The sequence below is a fragment of the Phoca vitulina genome, unplaced genomic scaffold (genome assembly GCF_004348235.1).
Source record: "Phoca vitulina isolate PV1807 unplaced genomic scaffold, GSC_HSeal_1.0 scaffold14, whole genome shotgun sequence".
NCBI classification, from domain to species: Eukaryota; Metazoa; Chordata; class Mammalia; order Carnivora; family Phocidae; genus Phoca; species Phoca vitulina.
In genome coordinates, this window is record NW_022589717.1 from 6,499,579 (window position 1) to 6,513,473 (window position 13,895).

A 13,895-nucleotide genomic window follows, 5' to 3' on the forward strand; every position below is an offset into this window, starting at 1 on the left:
ATTTTTCTACACCAATAATGAAGCAGAAGAAAGAGAAATCAAGGAATAAATCCCATTTACAATTGCACCAAAAACAGTAAGATATCTAGGAATAAACCTAACCAAAGAGGTGAAAGATCTTTACTCTGCAAACTATAAAACACTAATTGAAGAAATTGAAGAAGACACAAAGAAATGGAAAGGCATTCCATGCTCATAAATTCAAAGAACAAATATTGTAAAAACGTCTATACTACCCAATGCAATCTATACACTTAATACAACCCCTATCAAATTACCAACTGCATTTTTCACAGAGCTAGAACAAACAATCCTAAAATTTGTATGAAACCACAAAAAAGGGGCGCCTGGGTGGCTCAGTTGGTTGGGCGACTGCCTTCAGCTCAGGTCATGATCCTGGAGTCCTGGGATCGAGTCACGCATCGGGCTTCCTGCTCAGGAGGGAGTCTGCTTCTCCCTCTGACCCTTCCCCCTCTCATGTGCTCTCTCTCTCTCTCTCTTTCTCTCATTCTCACTCTCTCAAATAAATAAATAAATAAAATCTTAAAAAAAAAAAAAAAAGAAAGAAACCACAAAAAAGCCAGAATAGCCAAAGCAATCTCGAAAAAGAAAAGCAAAGTTGGAGGCATCACAATTCCAGATTTCAAGTTATATTACAAAGCTGTACTAATCAAAACAGTATGGTACCGGCACAAAAATAGACACAGGGAATAGACATAGGGAAACAGACACAGGGAAATGTAAATCAAAATCATAGCTTTTTTGAATAATTTTAAGATACCCCTTCATAGCCACTAGGATGACTAAAATCAAAAAGACACATTAACAGGTATTAATGAAGTTATTTATACTGCCAATCCCATCTGCAGGTCAGCTTACTATTAAAGCTCTGTACTTGATTAAAATTATAAAATAGATATGAATCAGGCATTTTTGGGGAAATATATTTTGAAATTTATTGCTGTGTCATATCTATAGCAAATTCACTGGAGAGAAAAAAGTATCTACAGAGAACTGGCTGAAGAAAATGCCACAAATCCATTATTCTTGCCTATGTCAAGACCTTACCCAAAACCAAAGGAATCAGAAATTTGGAGGTTGGGCTTAGCATTTGTGTTTTTCAAAAGCATACAAAGTGGTTCTAATTTGTTCTCAGGGTTTAGAAATACTGTATTCTAAAATTTACCCTTGAATTAAACAAGACCATCATAAAACTAAGTACCCAAATGCATTATATTAGACTCTACCATAGACATACACACCACAGGATTTATTCTCTTGAATAGTGATTTGAATTCATCTCAGGCTACATTGATGGATTTTATTTAAACCCTCATAAGGTTTCTCACTGTATTTATCATAAATATGATGCTAAAGGGGCACCTGGATAGCTCAGTTGATTGAGCATCTGACTCTTGGTTTCTGCTCAGGTCATAATATCGTGGGACATGCAACTGAGCCCCACATCAGGCTCCATGCTCAGTGGGGAGTCAACTTGATGATTCTTTCTCCCTCTGCCCCTCCCTCTGCTCACACGTAAATTCACTCTCTCTCTCTCCAAAATAATTAATTAATTAATTAATAATAAAATACAATGCTAAAGACATTTGTTTTTACCCTATCTCATAGTGCCCTCTCTATGAAGTCTCATGGGAGATGTTTCACTCTGATCTCACTACCAAAAAATAAATAAACTCTCCTGAACTACTTTTATATCATGAATACTGTGAATTGTGTAACTGATCCTATTCTCTACTTTGGCTAGCTACTGTACAGCTTGAAACGAAAATATGGTTTGGAACCTAGTAAAAGTACAGGACCTCCCAGCATAAGCTCCATGTACTAATCTTACCCTTGACCTTACCTTATTTTTCCATCAAGCATCATGGCAATGACTCTAAATCTGCTCCAGTACCCCCAGGTGCTATAAAATATCAGTTTCTATGTTCACCATGATATAAGAAATGTTGGGAAGACTGCTTTCGGGTGTTAATGATGCATAATGGTGTGTGGTAAATTGTGAGAAAATACTTCTCTCTTAGTTTATAAGAAAATGGGATCTTAGTCCTGCTAATATCTATGTTTCACAGAGTTTTCTACAAAACTACTCTCTTTTGATACGTCATCCCTCTCCACCTACTCTTTATGTTATGCAGATATGAAATATTGGTCCAGAAGAAAAATCAAATTGGAAGAAACCACTCAAAAATTAGGATTTCCATTTATTCAAATAATCAAAGAGATGTTTACCAAGAGGCTTCTTGGTGTCTTTGTGAATAAAGTTCTATTAATTCTTTTGAATCACCTCAAAAGGCATGTCTAGAGCCCAGTAAGACTTGGGTTGGGATCCATGCTACCCTAGCTTCCATGTGTTATATACTCAGGCACAATGGATGGATAGATAGATAGATAGATCAATCTCATTTACTCCTTACAACAACCCCCTATTCAGAAGGCATTATCATCCCATTTCACACATGAGGAAACTACTTCAGAGAAGAAGCCAAGTCTTATTAATTTGAAAATAATTCAAAAAAAATTGAAAATAATTCAGTGGGTATGTTCTGACTTTAAATCACATACTCTCTGAATCTGAGATGCTCTGAGGTTTTTCAGTCATGACTTTAACCCCATTGCACACCACTGCCACCCTAACACGTCCAGCACACAATTCCCAAATTTTATGCACCAACAAGGACTGTCACTTTGATTCATTTCTAAGATTTTTCAGTGCTCTGAAAATATAGAATTTATGGTTTCATTATCTTAAGACTATAAATTCCCAACACCACACCACCAACACAAAATCAAAAAGTCAAATTCTGGACCATCAAGTAAACTCTTTCAAAAAGGACTTTATTCCCTTTGTATGTTCTGTTTCCCTGGAGAATCCCAAAATAGCATCCAACAAGATGAGCAATTAATCTGTGAAAGACTTGATATTTAGTTCTTTTAATAGTGTTCAGGTTCTTGGAGAAGAGTGGATACCATTACTACTGTTCAAACCTTAAGAGTCCTCACATAAATGCATTACCTCTGTAGAAAGTTAGTAAAGACTTCTAGTGCTACAACAACACTAGATTTATATACAATGATCACCCAGTACTAACATGAACAAGAAGACCATATCCTGTAGCAGTGGGGAAGGTGGGTAGATTAAGTATTTAGTTTTTACCTAATAAAGAAGCAGATTCATTCTGGATCATGTTTAAAATATATAAAATTAATGGTATACCACCAAAATAGGATATCTACTTTCTTGTGTTAAGTAGAATACACTTCAGAAAAAACTAGTAGATGAAATTTACTTACTAAAGTAACAGTTGTTCAAGAATCTAATCTGAAAAGGCTACATACTATATGATTAAAACTATATGACGCTCTGAAAAAAGGCAAAACTATGGAGACAGTAAAAAGATCAGTAGCTGCCAAGGGTTCTGGGGAAGGGAGAAAAGGATGAACAGGTAGAGCATGGGATTTTTAGGGCAGTGCAACTACTCTGTATCATACTGTAATGGTGGATCCGTGTCATTAACATTTGTTAAAACCTATACAATGTACTACACAAAGAATGAACCCTAATGTAAACTTAAGTTAAAAATAATGTATCGAGGAGTGCCTGGGTGGCTTAGTCGGTTAAGCGTCTGCCTTCGGCTCGGGTCATGATCCCAGGGTCCTGGGATAAAGCCCCACGTCGGGGTCCCTGCTTGGCAGGAAGCCTTGCTTCTCCCTTTCCCACTGCCCCTGCTTGTGTTCCCTCTCTTGCTGTGTTTCTAACAAATAAATAAAATCTTTAAAAAAATAAATAAATAAAATAATGTATCGATATTGGTCCATCATTGTTACAAATATACCACACTAATGCAAGCTGCTAATAATAGAGGGAATTGGACAGGGATGGGGATGGTGAGGGGGTATATAGGAACTCTCTGTACTTTCTACTCACCTAAAACTGCTCTAAATAAATAAAGTCTAGTAATTAAAAAAATAAAAATAAATAACAGTTGGATAAGCTTTTGGTAGCACCGGGGTTTTTAGTAAGTGGCAGAACATTTTGATCTTGGTAGCACGTAACAGCATATATTTGGCTACTGACTTGGGTTTCCTTGTTTTTATCAGCTATACAGTTGGCTTTTAACTATTGTGACTATTGTGACAGAAGCAGGTCACTGGAGGCCTCAGGTGCTGCCACATGGATTCCCACTGCAGCCCATGGTGCCTTGTCCATACTGAATGGCTGTTCAGCAAGGCAGTACTATAGGGATGAGAGACTTCAGTCGAAGAGGCCATAGACCAACGGTGGAGACTCAGAGAATGGGATGTTGCAGCTTGATTATGAACTACACAAGTATGGCCTGAATATGTTAGAGTGAGATAAAAACTTCTTAGAAATATCCATATCCCCTTTGGGTGGATATTTGCTGCTTTTAACTGCAAGAGTTCCAATTAAAAACAGTAGTGAGTTCTAGCTTTACACTGTTAGAAACTTGTTATAAAAGCAAGTATCTGGGGGCACCCGGATGGCTCAGTCAACTAAGCATCTGCCTTCAACTCAGGTCATGATCTCAGGGCCCTGGGATTGGCCCTGCGTTGGGTAACCTGCTCAGCAGAGAGTCTGCTTCTCCCTCTCCTCTGCCCCCAGCTCCCCACACGTGCTCACTCTCTATCTCTCTCAAATAAACAATCTTTAAAAAAATAAAAAGTATCTGTCCCAGATATCCAACCAACACCAACATGGGCCTGACCAGTAGACCCTCCCTAAAAAACAGTTCACAGCCCTAAACAATTCCACAAGACTGAAAATACCCCCTTTCAGGCACCTTAGAAGCTCTGTCACTAGACAGAGACTACACAAGATTTCACCACAGGATATCAGGAACATGGGGCTCAAAGGGGATATGGAAATAAAAAGGTTTTGAGAGTATATTAACAGGTTTGCACTGAGGTGGGGAAAAAAATACCTCAGGTAAGACTTGGTAATTAAAATTAGGGCTGCCAACACTGCAATTTTTAAACTTAGCAAGAAAACAAAAAAAGTCTCTATAGCCACTTTCTGAGGGTGAGAAATTATGCATAGGTATTTCCTTCCTTCCATAGTTAATTCATGTTGCCAAAATTAATCTCTCGATAAAGGGTTTCTTTCAATCAAGTTTAAACTCATTGGTCACAGATGCTGGATGTCCAGCTCCACTGGCATCCAGATGAAAGTGAAACAAGATTTTCTCTTTCTTCTTTTCACTCTTCCGTTTTTCAGTTACTATGCCAGATATCTTCACTTTGCACCCCAATTAATGGGCTCCTGTGGCCTCTGGCTTCTGGCTAGTTCAGTCATCTGGAAGCAACAGCAGGAGACTGGAGAAAGGAAAGAGAGTGACACTGGACTATATACTCCCCAGGTTCTCTCACTGCCATGGTTTGAAGATCCTCTCACAACTCTCTCCCTTTCAGGGTTCCAATTAATCTCTCATTTCCCCCTTCAGGTCTAGGGGTGGTAAAAGCCTTCCAATTACCAGCCCCAGGGGTGTACACTATTTCCTGTGTCTTCTCAGTGCCCACAACCTTATTAAATTCCCCTCAAATTATCTGAAGTAGAAGTGTGCCATCTATTTCCTACAGGGCCCCTGGCTAATGAAGATACCACTGAGTTTCTGGCATGGACCTTCAGAAACACTAGTACAAGGTTTTAGGAAAAATAAGTTGGCCTGGGATAGCTGTTTTCAGGACTTAAGATCCACTTGAGTGAGGAATCAGTGGTGTGATAATGTTAGATGGTCTGTAGGCCCTTTAGAATCTTTTTTAAAAATCAGGTTTATCAGAGATTTGATTCAGAATCAATATAAGCTCTAAGACCTTGAAGAAACTTCATCAATGCCAGTTCAAAAACAGTATAGGCTATAACTGGACAGAAAAACAACGCTACTCAAGATATCAAGAACCTTCTAGCTGAGACTGAGAATAAAAATTTGAGGTCAATACAAAACTTCAGTTTCTTTGAATTTTAGTTCAAATCTCCAAAAGAATTTCATATTTAACCTTAATTCCCCTGGACTCTTCACTTGAAAAGAGGTGAATCTTTGAACATCCATTTTTTTCCCCCAAGAAATTTATAATGGGAAAATATGCATCTTCAAATTTAGGGCATTTTTTTTTACATTTCATTTTAGGCACAATCTAATATAGTTTCATTTTTTTAATATAATTTGATTTCATTTTGTAATTTCTAAGCTATGTTGGCAACATGGGCATCATAGTTTTTATGGGAAATGGGTGTCAAGTTTCTGTCTTGTATACAGAGGAATTTTAGAGTCCACTTAAATAATGTGCAGTTTTGACCCATTGCAGAGCCTGCGAGGAACAAAATCTATGTTGCCACCAATAGCTCAAAGAGGATCCAAAAGAAGCAATGAGTTGCACTGAGGGACCCATCTCAGGAAAGTGTAGCAGGAAATGCTCTTGATAGAGTACTCATCACTGCTCCCATGGAGCAGACATAACCCAATAAGGTCAGTTCAGGGCGTCTCTAGGGGACTTTTGGGGGGAAAATTCTTCATTATAAGGGACTGTTCATGCACTGCAGGATATTTAGCATCCTTGCCCCCCACCCCCAACTACCCCACTACACACCATCAGTATTCCATAATCATTGTTACAACAAAAACTTCCCTAGGGGAAGATTACCCTGGTTTAGAACCACTGGGTTAAAAGAATAAGAATTTCTAAAAGTAACTCCTTTCCTGCTCTTGAGGTTTCCTTCCAATATGAAGGGAGCCCCATTAAAGTAACATTCTTGGGCTCTTGCCAAAACTCTACTCCCTCCTCCCCAAGAGAGGCACACAAACTTACTGATTGCAAATTTAAGAAAAATATAATGGCATGTTCAACCCTTTCCCATTCCCTTTCTCTTTGAAACAATCTGACTGCAGCAAGCAAACATTCCGTGTTACCTCCATAGGCTGAAGGTTGTATAGGGCAGGTCTGACCCTGTGGGGCAGTGCCTGCCTAGTTCTGTGCTGTTTGGGACTGAGTAGGGAAGACTGCCTAGCTCTGGAGCCTGTTTTGAGGAAATTCACTGTCCCTACAGCTAAACCACAACCACCAACATCAGCTTTATGAAAAATAAAGGTGGTGCTTTGATCTCCCATCCTTCCTATATCATTTCTCAGTTCATTCAAAACATTAGAAGAAATGAGGAACATTATTTACCTAATCTTCTCAAACCCAAATACCTACCATACTTCTGCCTGTCTACTAAAATTTTCCACTACTCTAAATTTCCTTCTCCATCACACACATCCTTCTTCAACAAAACTTTTCACCATCTAAATCAAGCCCACATTTTTTAAAAATCTAGTCTTCTCCCCCTCTCCTCGTCATATGCAAAATCTATGGTAGCTAAGAAAATGCAGACACTTAGAAACAGTTTGGCATTAAAAGCTTAGGAAAGCATAATAACAGCAAGTGCCATCTAGGAAAACCTTAATTCACAACCATTTTTCCCTAAATATCTAATTTTTTTTCTGTTCCTGAAATTCCTGAATAAGGCTGACCTTCTTCTAAAGAATCTTCAATCGTTTTATCACTAATATTGATCTTTAGAAACCATACAGATTAAAAACTCACTGTTAAAGTTTATTATCTCTCATTCTTTTATTAGCAGTACTTTCATTGCCAAAAATATTTTCCACAAAGATATCCCAATTCAAGTCTTTTGAGCTACTCAATTGTTCAACTATTTGGGGTTTTGAAGAAAAATAACAGACAGCATTTTTTCAGCCACTTTTTCCTCTTAATCGCTAAGCATGTATACTTTAAGGGAAATTTAATCCAGCTTCTTCTGGTTGTTTCCATTTAAATCATTAAAATGTTATTTTTTAAAAGTTATTTGTTGTCCAAAAGACTTTTTAAATTAGTTTCTTTGCTTAAAAATCCAAACTGGCCATAAGAACATTAGCTCTGATGCCAAAAAGATCAGGTTTGGAACAAAAGTGTGAGCCCCAAGTTGGAAATCAGTTTTAAATGCAGGCTATGACATAAAGGGACCATGTGGACTCCTCCCCCAACTCACTGAGACTTCTGTGGAAGCAAACATCACAGCTGAGGTTACCAAAAGGTCTTCAAAATAAATCCTACGATCAGTAATCAGTCAGAGCTTCTGAAAATTCTAATTTATGGCCTTAATTGTCTCACGTTTGTGCTAATCTCATGTGACTTCTCCTTTACATTATTCAAGGGGGAAATGCTTTAGACTAACATTTAACTCAAAAATAATGAAAGGCATTCTTTTTTTTTTTTTAATGTTTAACTCTTTTCATCTTCCTTCGAAATTAAGGAAATCCCTTCAATTAGAGGAGAAAGTAACATCATTATTGGAGCTCATTTTACCTCTTGCTATCCACTAGAAAACTTTTTATACTCCCCAGAAGTACCATTACCACTGGTGGTAGATTTTTGTACACTTCTGTTGCTGCATCATAAACACAGAGAAAGCAAATACTTCCAAATATAAAGTGAGGTACCAAACTGCCATGTTAACAGTGAGGGAGGTAAAAGAAACTGGAAACAGTTGTCTGCTTTGCTTATTGATTAAAAGAAAAATTAAAGTTTAACTTCCTTTCTGCACAAGTTTCTCAGTCTTCCTAATAAGAAGAATGGACTTAAACTTTACTAACTTCATTACTGACTTTGTGCACTAGAAAGATACATCATTCGCACTTGCCTACTTCTCCTTCAAAACAAGCAATCTGAAAATATATTTCTATGAGCTATAAAGATTAACGAAATAAAAGCAACAATTTTCAAAGACATTAAAGGGTATTTTCTTGTTCATGTCTTAACATACAGGCAATTGGAAGAGATGGCTCAAAGAAATAATACACGGAGAAGGAAGTACACAAGTTGAGACTAAAGGTACAGTTTATCTAAGGGACATATTGCCAGTTTTCAGAATGCTGGTTTTGGGGGAAGGCATTCAAGAATAAATCTAATTTTACATTGTGATTAGCATTTAACAAATCTAATTCTGGCTTCACAATTTAAACTCTGATGTCAAAATGTCTTTGAGTATGCTTAAATGACTTTTATGCACACCTATCTACCTACCTCCTGAGGTACTAATATTCCAAATGTCATCAAACAATTCTGTATCACTTTGTAGTACCTTTATCAGTCCATCAAATCAATGCATTAAACTGCCAACCTTATAAACCATTATTTATCAAATGATAATTTATGTATCAATTATTCACTAGAGGTTAATTTGTAATGATATCTTAATGAATTATGGTCAGTGGTGGCACCAAATATGAAAGATGAATAAACTTGCCTAATTAAAAATTGAATAGTAGCTTCACTTTGAAATTTTCATAATTCATTATTCTTAAGTTTTTAAGCAGGACAAAGTTACCCTTATTTATTGCTGTAATTTAAATTATCTTTCGTTACTTCCCTTTAATTCTCTAAGACTCTATAATAATAAAGATAAATGGCACAAGATATAAGAAGAAAATTATTAATAACAAAAAGTAATAATTTTCAGGGTTTCTCAAGTGTTCATTAAGCTGTTTGCATAGCCCAATGCTGACATTGTTCAATAAAAAAACAGTAAGCTTTTTCTTCTTTTACATGAGCCCCTTTTAAAGGTAGGCAGAGTACATTAATGAGCTTACTTTGTAAATCTGCTATAAAGCGAATAATCTGACAACTCCAAACAAGGATCATTGTATATTCTAAAAAATAAGTCACATAAAAAAGAATTAAACTACAAATCACTCATGCAAAGGTTAATAAATTTTCAAAGTTTATATTTTAATATGATGGCCTATAATTTGAAAGTTATCATTTTAACCTGAGAAGTCTTGGAATGTTTTAAACATTGGAATTTTAGAGAGGGTGAATATAATTGTACATTTATAACACATCTTCACAAACTGAGTAAAAGAAAACAAAACCACTAGTAAAGAGCCTGACACATCACAGGAAGTCTCAGCTATTCAATTTACTACAAAGCATGAATAACATTACTTACTTGCCTCACTTAAGTTAATGTTTTCTTGACAGTAAAATCTATTATTTTTTAGGAGTCTCTGTTCCTTTTAGACTTCATCCCTTTGCCTCATGAAAGGACCCAGAAAATAATGATTATTATTTTCCCACTTGCATTTTTGTTCTTTTCTTACCAATACTTGTTTTCTCACAACCAAACTACACAGAAATTTCACATTGTATTTGTAGGGTACTCAATAAATCCCACTCAACATTTGGCATAGTTCACCCCAACCTATCTTTAATAAGGCAGTAATCCCTTTCCTCAGAGGTGCTGCATCATTCTGACAATCATGGCACTGGTGTAATTTCCTTTGCCAACATGACAAAACAGAGAACATTCTACAATGCCTCACGAGCACCAGCCCAGTGAGACCATGAGCTCAGCTCTCTCATGACAGAACACCATTGTGAGAAAATAAAAAGGTCCATGTAATAATCTTTAGGTTTTACAGATGCTCTATAAATTTTAATACTAACAATCTAATTCAGAAGAAAATAAAAATTAATCCAAGAGAACAATTACCTTTTCCTATCAGGCTCTTCATTTCACAACAGGCTACTCTAGAAAATCTTCTTGATTGATTCTCCAAATCAGGATAAAAGTGACATCCACTGACAGGTCCAAGCAAAATCCCTATTTCCAAGAAGCCAAGTAAGAGAAATATAAAGAGAATTCATTTTTTTTTTTTTTTTTTTTTTGCTGGATGCAACTACGACAAGAAAGGCTGGTTACAGCAACACTAAACTTGGCTCAGTCGTGCAGTGGTCTCAGTTTGGGACAGAACTGAATTTATAATGTATGACAGAAGCATAGTTGTAATGTACAATTATATAATTTACTTGAACAGTTGCTTTCCATATGGGAAGTAACAGATTGCCCAGTTGCATTTTGGCTAAGACTAAACCTACCATTATTCAGGGTAAAACAATTTTGTTGAAATTTGGAAATCCTGCAGAAAGCATCTCTAAGTCTCTCTGACGACTCCTGACATTGTTTCTTTTTTCACAGGAATAGTATACAGCTGTATCCTCCTTTCTAAATGCTCCTGACCCACATTTAGCACACAGTATTTTCTGGAAAACATAACCCAATATGCCCAACAGATTTTACAGATGAGATAACCACTCAAGCCATTCATCCAAATTTCCATGATGAAATCAAAAATAAATTCAGAGATGAAGGATAAAAAAATCTTTCTGTGCATTTTCTTTTCTAAACATTTAATATTATAAGGAAAACATTCTTTGAAAGAAATGGGTCTTTTCCTCTCTCATTTTATATCTCAGTTGAATACCAAAGTAGAACTCCTACATACTTAATAATATTCCCCCTGGTTAAGTTATACTCCAAGAAAAGTATTTTATGGGCTGTGGAACATTCTTATTCCTGACCTTAACATTTTAAAACAGGTTGATGGATAAGCAATGTATTTTCTATACTGGTGCATAAATGATCTGGATCCCAGAATTTATCTTCAAAGTTTGAAAACTTACATTGTCCAGTAAAAATATGTCATTATCACCCTTTGAAAGGGTCTTGAAATTGCAACTATCTATGGCCAAATATTATTTTCTGAAATATGTCCCCCTGTGCACAGATTTATGAGTCCCATGATTGAACAAAGGGAAATTATCCAAGGCAAAGTTGTCCAAATAGGCAATTATCCAACACACTAGAGCCAAAACAATCCCCTGGAGGTAACTGCACAGGTTCAAGTGCAGCTGTGTGGGAAGTATGAACACCAATCAGCTCTCTGAAGAGTTTGGGTGTCTCCAGGAAGAACAAACTGGGAAGACTGTTTCTGTGTCCTAGGCTATTGGCTTATTTTTTTTTTTTTAAGTGGACAGAAGGCTTAAAGCATTTGCATACCTATAGTATATCTACCTCTAAATACCTATGTTACACTGTAGTATTTCTACCTCTAAATAATTACTTTGCATTATATTATATAATGTTACAATTATACTATAACATAATAAACTTTTTTGCAGCTTTGGAGTAGTCAAACAGCAAACCAAATGGTGGAAACCTAAGACTGGAAAACACAATGCAACAGTATCAGACACTTTCAAGTAGTGCTTGCAAAGAATAACAGTCTTTCATGTGCAAACTAGCTGCACATATTCAATCTCATTTGATCCTCTGGATTACCCAAGAGGTTCTCAGGGAAGTTCTTATGATCCTTTTACAGATAAGGAATTTAAAGCTCAGAAAGTCTCGGATATATTCAAAGGCACCCACCTAGTAAGTGAAGAGCACGGATTCAAAACAGATGTTATTTGAGAACCAGCACTCTCTCCACATAGGACTGTTAGGGCAATCTCTGTATTTGAGAGTATAGAGCCCCTGTCCTACCATCTCCACTACCACTACTTCTAACCTACTGATAAGTGAGCTCTGTACTCTACTAAGTCTTCTTTTATGATGAAAGCATCCCTGGGATTTTTAACATTTTAAGTCAATACTATTTAATATGAATTACCTATTTTTATCAGATTTTTTTTTAATCCTCAGAATAAGACACAGAACTAGCAATGTCTACAAAATAAATAAAGCAAAGAAACTGGGTAGATAAAAAATACAGAAAAGTCAAGGATGTCAAAATTGAAAATATTCACTAAGGTTGACCCATTTTAAAATTATACAATGGCAAGCACCTAACTGTATTCCACTTTCCAGATGTCTTTGAAATCCAAACGTGATTTAGAAGAAAATTTTTATAGAATAAGAGAAATCAGCTATTTATGCCTATGTTGCCATACATTTTGAGTCCATCAGTTAACCATAGCAATGCATTTAACACCTATTTATCAAATTCTACTGGGTGTCAGATACTGAGATAAAGTCTGGGATTAAAAGTACAAATAAGACAATATCTCTGCATTCAAGAAACCTGTAGTGAAGCAAGGTAGACAAAGAACACCTGACACTACATCCTTTGTAGAAATTCAATTTGTTGAATGACAAAAAACTAATTAATCTGACACTGTCAGTTATCTCTCCTTGAAACTCTCTCTTCCCTTTGCTTACATGACACCAAGTGGGGTGCTTTCCCATAACCTGTCAACTTTCCCTCAGATGCCTTTGTGAGTTCCCTGTTGTTCTGCTCACGTCATAAATGCCAGTGTTCCTAAGTAATCTGTCAATTTGCTCTCTTCTCCCACTATACAGCCTCTCCCTGGGCTCCCTCATACTCATAGGCTGATGACCTCCAATCAATGTTTCCAGCTCATTTCCCTCTCCTGAAACCAGTCCTATAAATTCAGCTGCCCACCAGACAGCTCCACAAAAATGTTTCAGCTATCTCACTTCAAAAATGGCTCTGCTTTCCAGATTCCTTTCCCCAATGATTGGCAACATCAGCCAATTTGGACTTCAAACTCATATATTAGGTTTTTTGGTCCCAAACATTCATTCACTCTATACATTTAATCAGTTAAAAGTCACCCACTCACGTATTCTTTCAGTCATGTGTTAAGTCTCTATTTATTACCATGTAATGTGCCAGACCCTAGGGTGCCATGCTGACCTAGTCACTGCTCCTACAGAACTCACAGTCTTATCCATGACACAGACAAATACACAAGTAAATGCATTATTACAAATGCCATGACGACATACATACAGGGTGCCATAGGACCTACCCAGACTTAAGGTGGGGATGTGGAAACAGAAAGGCTTTCTAGGGGCTCAGTCAGTTAAGCATCTGCCTTTGCTCAGGTCATGATCCCAGGGTCCTGGAACTAAGGCCCACGTGGGGCTCCCTGCTCAGCTTCTCCCTCTCCCTTTGCCCCTCTCCACCTGCCCCCCACCCACCCCGCTTGTGCTCTCTCGTGCACTCCCTCACTAA

The 13,895-nt window shown here is 36.9% G+C and overlaps 1 long non-coding RNA gene across 1 annotated transcript in view; it reads right to left on the bottom strand.

Annotated features, from left to right (window-relative positions):
- The window catches only part of LOC116637437, a 188,646-nt gene extending 177,832 nt beyond the window's left edge, over positions 1-10,814 (bottom strand). Inside the window, exon 1 of the long non-coding RNA XR_004300472.1 lies at positions 10,568-10,814. This is a non-coding gene — a long non-coding RNA (uncharacterized LOC116637437). The remainder of the gene's footprint in view (positions 1-10,567) is intronic.
- Positions 10,815-13,895: the final 3,081 nt, after the last annotated feature.